Source organism: Bos indicus, chromosome X (assembly GCF_029378745.1).
Source record: "Bos indicus isolate NIAB-ARS_2022 breed Sahiwal x Tharparkar chromosome X, NIAB-ARS_B.indTharparkar_mat_pri_1.0, whole genome shotgun sequence".
NCBI lineage: Eukaryota > Metazoa > Chordata > Mammalia > Artiodactyla > Bovidae > Bos > Bos indicus.
In genome coordinates, this window is record NC_091789.1 from 55,920,437 (window position 1) to 55,928,113 (window position 7,677).

The window sequence follows — 7,677 nt, forward strand, 5'->3', positions numbered from 1 at the left end:
GGAGCACTGACTCCAGGACCCTAGACTACCAGAGAACTAACCATAGGGAGTATCAGATAGTGAGAACTCACACAACGAAAACCACTTGAATACAAGACCCAGCATTCCCAGCCACCAGTAGCACACTGGGCAGGACACCTCATCTAAACAACAAACAAAACAACAATACAAACCCAGTCATCAGCAGACAGGATTACCGCCTCACTCTGTCTTGCCCATCAGAGGAAAAACAAACAAACAAATAAAAGCGCAGCACAAATCTCACTCTATAGGAAGCTCACACACACCACTGGACCAACCTTAGCAGGGCAGAAACCAAAAGGAAGAAAGAATTCAAACTTCTTCCAGGAAAGAATTCAACTTCCCTTGAAGCCTGGGAAAAGGAGACCTCAAACACAATAAGTTTAAAAAAAATAATGAAAAGGCAGAGAAATACTGCACAAATAAAGGAACAAACTATAAACACAGAAGTCCAAATAAATGAAGAGGAAATAGGCAAACTACCTGAAAAACAATTCAGAATAATGATAGTAAAGATAATCCAAAATCTTGAAAACAAAGTGGAGAAAATGCAAGAATCAATTAACAAAGACCTAGAAGAATTAAAGAATAAACATACAGAGACAAACAGCACAATTACTGAAATTAAAAATGCTCCAGAAGGAATCAATAGCAGAATATCTGAAGCAAAAGAATGAATCAGTGAGCTGGAAGATAAAATGTTGGAAATAACTTCTGAAGAGCAGAATAAAGTAAAGAGAATGAAAAGAACTGTGGACAGTCTCAGAGACCTCTAGGACAATATCAAACGCACTGACATTCGAACTATAAGGGTCCCAGAAGAAGAAGAGAAAAAGAAAGAGTATGAGAAAATTTTTGAAGAGATTATAGTTGAAAATTTCCCAACATGGAAAAGGAAATAGTCAACGAAATCCAAGAGGCACAAAGAGTCCCATACAGAATAAACCCAAGGAGAAACATGCCAAGACAAATATTAATCAAACTAACAAAGACTAAACACAAAGAAAGAATATTAAAAGCAGCAAGGGAAAAGCAACAAGTAACATACAAGGGAAACCCCATAGGCTTAACAGCTGATCTTTCAGCAGAAACTCCACAGCCCAGAAGGCAATGGCAGAATATATTTAAACTAGTGAAAGGGAAAAATCAACAACCAAGATTACTGTACCTGGCAAGGATCTCATTCAAAATTGATGGAGAAATAAAAAGCTTCTCAGACAAGCAAAAGTTAAGAGAATTCAGTACCACGAAACCAGTTTTACAATAAATGTTAAAGGGACTTACATAGTCAAGAAATACAAGAGAAGAAAATAGATCTACAAAACCAACCCCAGACAATTAAGAAAATGGCAATAGGAACATATATATCAATAATTACTTTAAATGTAAATGAATTAAATGCTCCAACAAAAAGACACAGACTGGCTGAATGGATACAAAAACAAGACCTATATATATGCTGTCTACAAGAAACCTACTTCAGACCTGAAGACACATATGGATTGAAAGTGAGAGGGTGGAAAAATATATTCCATGCAAATGGGAAGCAAAAGAAAGCTGGAGTAGCAATCCTCATATCAGACAAAATAGACCTTAAAATAAAGAAGATTACAAGAGATAAGGAAGGACTACATAATGATCAAGGGATCAATCCAAGAGGAAGACATAACAATTGTAAATAGCTATGCACCCAACATAGGAGCACCTCAAAACATAAGACAAACAATAACAGATATAAAAGGAGAAATTGACAGTAACACAATAATAATAGGAGACTTTAACACCCCACTCACACCAGTGGACAGATCATCAAAACAGAAAATTAATAAGGAAACACAAGGCTTAAATGATACATTAGAGGAGATGGATATCATTGGTATCTTCAGGACATTCCATCCAAATGCAGAAGAATACACCTTCTTTTCAAGTGAACATGGAACATTCTCCAGGATAGACCACATCTTGGGTTACAAATCAAACCTCAGTAAATTTAAGAAAATTGAAATTGTATCAAGCATCTTCTCCAACCACAATGCTATGAAACTAGATATCAATTACAAGAAAAAAAGTGTAAGAAACACAAAAACATGGAGATTAAAGAACACATTTCTAAGTAAACAACAGGTTACTGAAGAACTCAAAAGGGAAATTAAAAACTTTTTAGAAACAAATGACGATGAAAACACAACAACTCAAAACCTATGGGATGCAGCAAAAGCAGTTCTAAGAGGGAACTTTATAGCAATACAATCCTACCTCAGGAAAGAAGAAAAACATCAAATAGACAACCTAACTTTACACCTGCTGCTGCTGCTGCTGTTGCTAAGTCGCTTTAGTCATGTCTGACTCTGTGCAACCCCATAGGTGGCAGCCCACCAGGCTCTCCCGTTCCTGGGATTCTCCAGGCAAGAACACTGGAGTGGGTTGCCATTTCTGTCTCCAATGCATCAAAGTGAAAAGTGAAAATGAAGTCGCTCAGTTGTGTCTGACTCTTAGCGACCCCATGGACTACAGCCTACCAGGCTCATTCGTCCATGGGATTTTCCAGGCAAGAGTACTGGAGTGGGTTGCCATTGCCTTCTCCAGACCTAAACAGACATTTCTCCAAAGAAGACATACAGATGGGTAACAAACACATGAAAAGATGCTCAACATCGCTCATTATTAGAGAAACACAAATCAAAACTACAATGAGATATCACCTCACACCAGTCAGAATGGCCATCATCAAAAAGTCTACAAACAATAAGTGCTGGAGAGGGTGTGGAGAAAAGGGAACTCTCTTGCACTATTGGTGGGAATGTAAATTGATACAGCCACTATGGAAGACGGTATCGAGATTCCTTAAAAAACTAGGAATAAAACCATCATATGACCCAGCAATCCCATTCTGAGGCATATACACTGAGGAAACTACAATTAAAAGAGACAGATGTATCCCATTGTTAATGGCAGCACTATTTACAATAGCTAGAACGAGGAAGCAACCTACATGTCTATCGACAGATGAATGGATAAGGAAGTTGTGGTACATATACACAATGGAATATTACTCAGCCATAAAAAGGAACACATTTGACTCAGTTCTAATGAGGTGGATGAATCTAGAACCGATTTTACAGAGTGAAGTGAGTCAGAAAGAGATAAACATCATATTCTAATGCATACATACAGAATCTAGAAAAATGGTACTGAAGAATTTATTTACAGGGCAACAATGGAGAAACAGACATAGAGAATAGACTTATGGACATGGGGAGAGGGGAGGAGAGGGTGAGATATATAGAAAGAGTAACATGGAAACTTACATTACCATATGTAAAATAGATAGCCAACAGGAATTTTCTGTATGGCTCAGGAAACTCAAACAGGGGCTCTGGGTCAACCTAGAGGGGTGGGATGGGGTAGGAGATTGGAGGGAGGTTCAAGAGGGAGGGGATATTTGTATACCTATGGCTGATTCATGTTGAGGTTTGACAGAAAACAGCAAAATTCTGTAAAGCAATTATCCTTCAATAAAAAATAAATAAATTTTAAAAATGGTATGAATTTGAACACTTTTACTTTACCTCATTGCCACTCAACTGCCTCATCTGCAAAAAAGCAATTATAAAGAACTGACATAAAAAAAAAAGAACTGACATAGAAGAAAGCTCAAAGAAAAAATGTTGCCTTGTGTTTTGATTTCTACAAGGATAAACGGTGAGGAATTACATAATTTTAAAAATTCTACTGCAGAGACCTTGGCATAGCTGGCCCTCTCTGAACTGTGAGAGGATGAAAGAACCTCTCTGGGCCTCAGTATCCTTCTCTAAGGAGAACAACTGTCCTTACATCATGAATTGTTGTTTTGATAATTAATTGAATTAATACATGCAAATACTTGGAATGGTATGAGGCACACAATATCAGCTCAATAAATGGTAGAATTTTCATAAGGACATGCAAATTGTGATAAAGTTTCCATTTGTCTTTAATAAAGCTTGTCATTTGGACTCAAATATCACGTCCTAAGAAAGAGCTTCACTGACAACTGTGTCTACAACAATCCCTGTCCTTGTAATTTTCTACTAATGGATTCTATTTTGTTGCAAGCATTTATTCCCATATAAAATGGTCCTGCTTATTGATTTGTTTCCCTGCTTATTGCCAGTTTCTAAAACTAGAGTAAAAGTTCTAGGCATATTTCCCTTTCTTATTCACTGGGTTGCATCCCCAGGAACTAGTTCAGTGAGTGTGATGGGTTGAAATGTCATCCCCCAAAAATATGTTGAAGTCTTAATTCCCAGTGTCTCCTAACATAACCTCACTTAGAACTATGGCTGTTGCAGATGTAGTTAGTTAAGATGAGGTCATACTAGAGTAGCATGGTCCCTGAAACAGTGTGACTGGTGTCTTTATAAGATAGCCAGGACATGGAAGCAACCTAGATGTCCATCAGCAGATGAATGGATAAGAAAGTTATGGTACATATACACAATGGAGTATTACTCAGCCATTAAAAAGAAGACATTTGAATCAGTTCTAATGAGGTGGATGAAACTGGAGCCTATTATACAGAGTGAAGTAAGCCAGAAAGGAAAACACCAATACAGTATACTAACGCATATAGAGGGAATTTAGAAAGATGGTAACAATAACCCTGTATACGAGACAGCAAAAGAGACACTGATGTATAGAACAGTCTTTTGGACTCTGTGGGAGAGGGAGAGGGTGGGATGATTTGGGAGAATGGCATTGAAACATGTATAATATCATATATGAAACAAGTCCCCAGTCCAGGTTCGATGCACAATACTGGATGCTTGGGGCTGGTACACTGGGATGACCCAGAGGGATGGTATGGGGAGGGAGGAGGGTTCAAGATGGGGAACACATGTATACCTGTGGCGGATTCATTTTGATATATGGCAAAACCAATACAATATTGTAAAGTTAAAAAATTAAATTAAATTAAAAAAAAAAAAAAGATAGCGGCATGAAGACAGAAGAACAGGGATAACATCACGTGATGATGCAAGCAGAGGTTGGAGTTATACAGCGCCAAGCCAAGAAATGCAAAGACTGCCACCAGAAGCTAGGAAGAAGCTCAGACAGATTCCCCAACGGGTTTCAGAGGGCTCAAGGCCCTTTTAACACATTGATTTCAGGCTTCTCGCCTCCAGAACTGTGAGACGATACATTTCTATTGTTTAAGCCACCCAGCTTGTAGTACTTTGTCATGGCAGCCTTGGGAAACTACTGCAGTCCCTCCCATATAAAATGCTGAATAAGTATTACTGAAAAGAAGGAATTGTTCCCTTTTTTACCTTGTTGTTGTTCAGTCGCTCAGTCGTGTCCGACTCTTTGTGACCCCACGGACTGCAGCACACCAGGTTTCCTTGTCCTTCACTATCTCTAGAGTTTGCTCAAATTCATGTCCGTTGAGTCGATGATGCCATCCAACCTTTTTCATCCTATGTCGCCTCCTTCTCCTCCTGACCTCAGTCTTTCCCAGCATCAGGGTCTTTTCCAATGAATCAGCTCTTTGCATCAGGTGGCCAGAGTACTGGAGCTTCAACTTCAGCATCAGTCTTTCCAATAAATATTCAGGGTTACTTTCCTTTAGGATTGACTGGTTTGATCTCTTTGCTGTCCAAGGGACTCTCAAGAGTCTTATCCGGTACCACAGTTCGAAAGCATCAATTCTTCAGCGCTCAGCCGTCTCACATCCGTACATGACTATCGGAAAAACCATAGCTTTAAATATATGGACCTTTGCGCCGCGGGGGACAAAGGGCGGGTGGATCAGTGGGGAGGGGGCAGGGCGCGGCCAGGCCAGGCTCGGGGGCTCCGCATGCTGCAGCTGCCCCCGGGCTCCCCCGCTGCCGCCCTCGCAGCGGAGCCACGCGGAGCCGAGCTCACGAGCTAACCAGCGGCCTGGAGCCAGCGGGAGGCAGCGGCACAGGGAGGGGCCCGACGCACGCACGTGGCCCCGGCAGCCGCCGTGGCGGACAGCGGCCCCGGCCCCCGAACCGGGGAGTGGCGGCCCAGGGCCCCGCGTCTACTTTCAGAGCCCCCCTGGGGCTGCAGGCGAGGGCCCGGGCAGCTCGGACAACAAGGACCCAGTGAGGCCCCAAGGGAAGGTCACGGTCAAGTACGACCGCAAGGAGCTACGGAAGCGCCTCATCCTGGAGGAGTGGGTCTTGGAGCAGCTCACTCACCTCTACGACTGCCAGGAAGAGGAGATCCCAGAGCTGGAAATCGACGGGGATGAACTCCCGGTCACAGAGAGCGATAATACCCGGGCTGCCAGGGTCAAGGAGCTGCTGGTTGACTGTTACAAACCCACTGAGGCCTTCATCTCTGACCTGCTGGACAAGATCCGGGGCATGCAGAAGCTGAGCACACCCCAGAAGAAGTAAGGGTCCTCGACCCAGCTGAGCGGTGGCTCCACAGGACAATCGCTGCCCCCCCGACCTCATAGCAACAGCAATACCAGGGAGCCCTGCGGTCAGGCCTGGTGCCACGAGCAGGGCTCCCCGTGCCCCTGCCCCAGGGGCCTCTTCCCTGCCCCCTCCATTTTCCATTTTTGGGGTTTTTTATTATTATTAAACTGATGGGACTTTTTGTGTTTTTATATTGACTGCGGCGCGGGCCCTTTAATAAAGCTAGGATACGCCTTTGGTGCAGTTAAAAAAAATAAATACATGGACCTTTGTCAGACTTTTCTACCTACTGGGATCAAATGCAGATATTTAAATTTGAGTTGCAGGAGGGAGAAGTTGACACCAAAATTATACATTAAAGGATTAAAAATTTTAAAAAAATTGTAAAACCACCTTCTTGCAAAGCCACAGCAGTGCTTTTCCAACTTGGATGATATCACAACCAACAGGAGAAAGTATTCAACACATACACACCCTCCCAATCCACCTCCCTATTTTAGATACAGCAGAATCTAAAATCACCAAGGTGAGCCCAGAAATCAGCTGTTTCAACAGGCACCCCAGGCAGTTTTGATGAAGTTGTCTATGGACCACCCTTGGAAAAATCCTGACCTACACAACTGATATTAGTGTACTATTAATTTAACATCTGCCATACAGAGGTCTCTCATAGCTGATGTGTCTCTGTTAATGGAATTACTCAAAAATACACTGGTCCTTCCTTCCCACCTGCAACCACAGATTGCTTTCTCACATGGGTTCACAATTAAGCTCCTTTGGATTTTTTTCTTCTTCTTTTTGGCCATGCTGCCACGTGGCTCATGAGATCTTAGTTCCCTGACCAGGGACTGAACGTAGGCCCTTAGCAGTGAAAGTTCGGAGTCCTAACCCCTGGATTGCCAGGGAATTCCTTCCTTTGGACTTTTTCTCCATCATCAGCTTCTCATGACTCACCAGCAGACAACCTCCAGATTCCAACTAAAAGTCTTTCCTCAGTTTCCAGTCTTTCAGCTTCCCCCATCAGACTCCACAAACTAATAAGTCACTTCCTTAAAATAAATCTCTCTATATATACATCCCATTCTCTTTGAGAACTCTAATATAGGTATTAAAACTCAAGTATCTTTTCCATCCTAGAGTAACCTGTGCTTTAAACCACAAAGATTTCCCAGAAATAGTCAGCTATGGACACATGTGGTGAAAATATAATACCTGGAAATTATAATAA

The 7,677-nt window shown here is 41.9% G+C and overlaps 1 pseudogene; it reads left to right on the forward strand.

Annotated features, from left to right (window-relative positions):
• The first annotated feature begins 5,857 nt into the window (after window positions 1–5,857).
• LOC139181653 (protein phosphatase 1 regulatory subunit 14B pseudogene) lies at window positions 5,858–6,692 on the forward strand (annotated as a pseudogene).
• The last annotated feature ends 985 nt before the right edge of the window (window positions 6,693–7,677 follow it).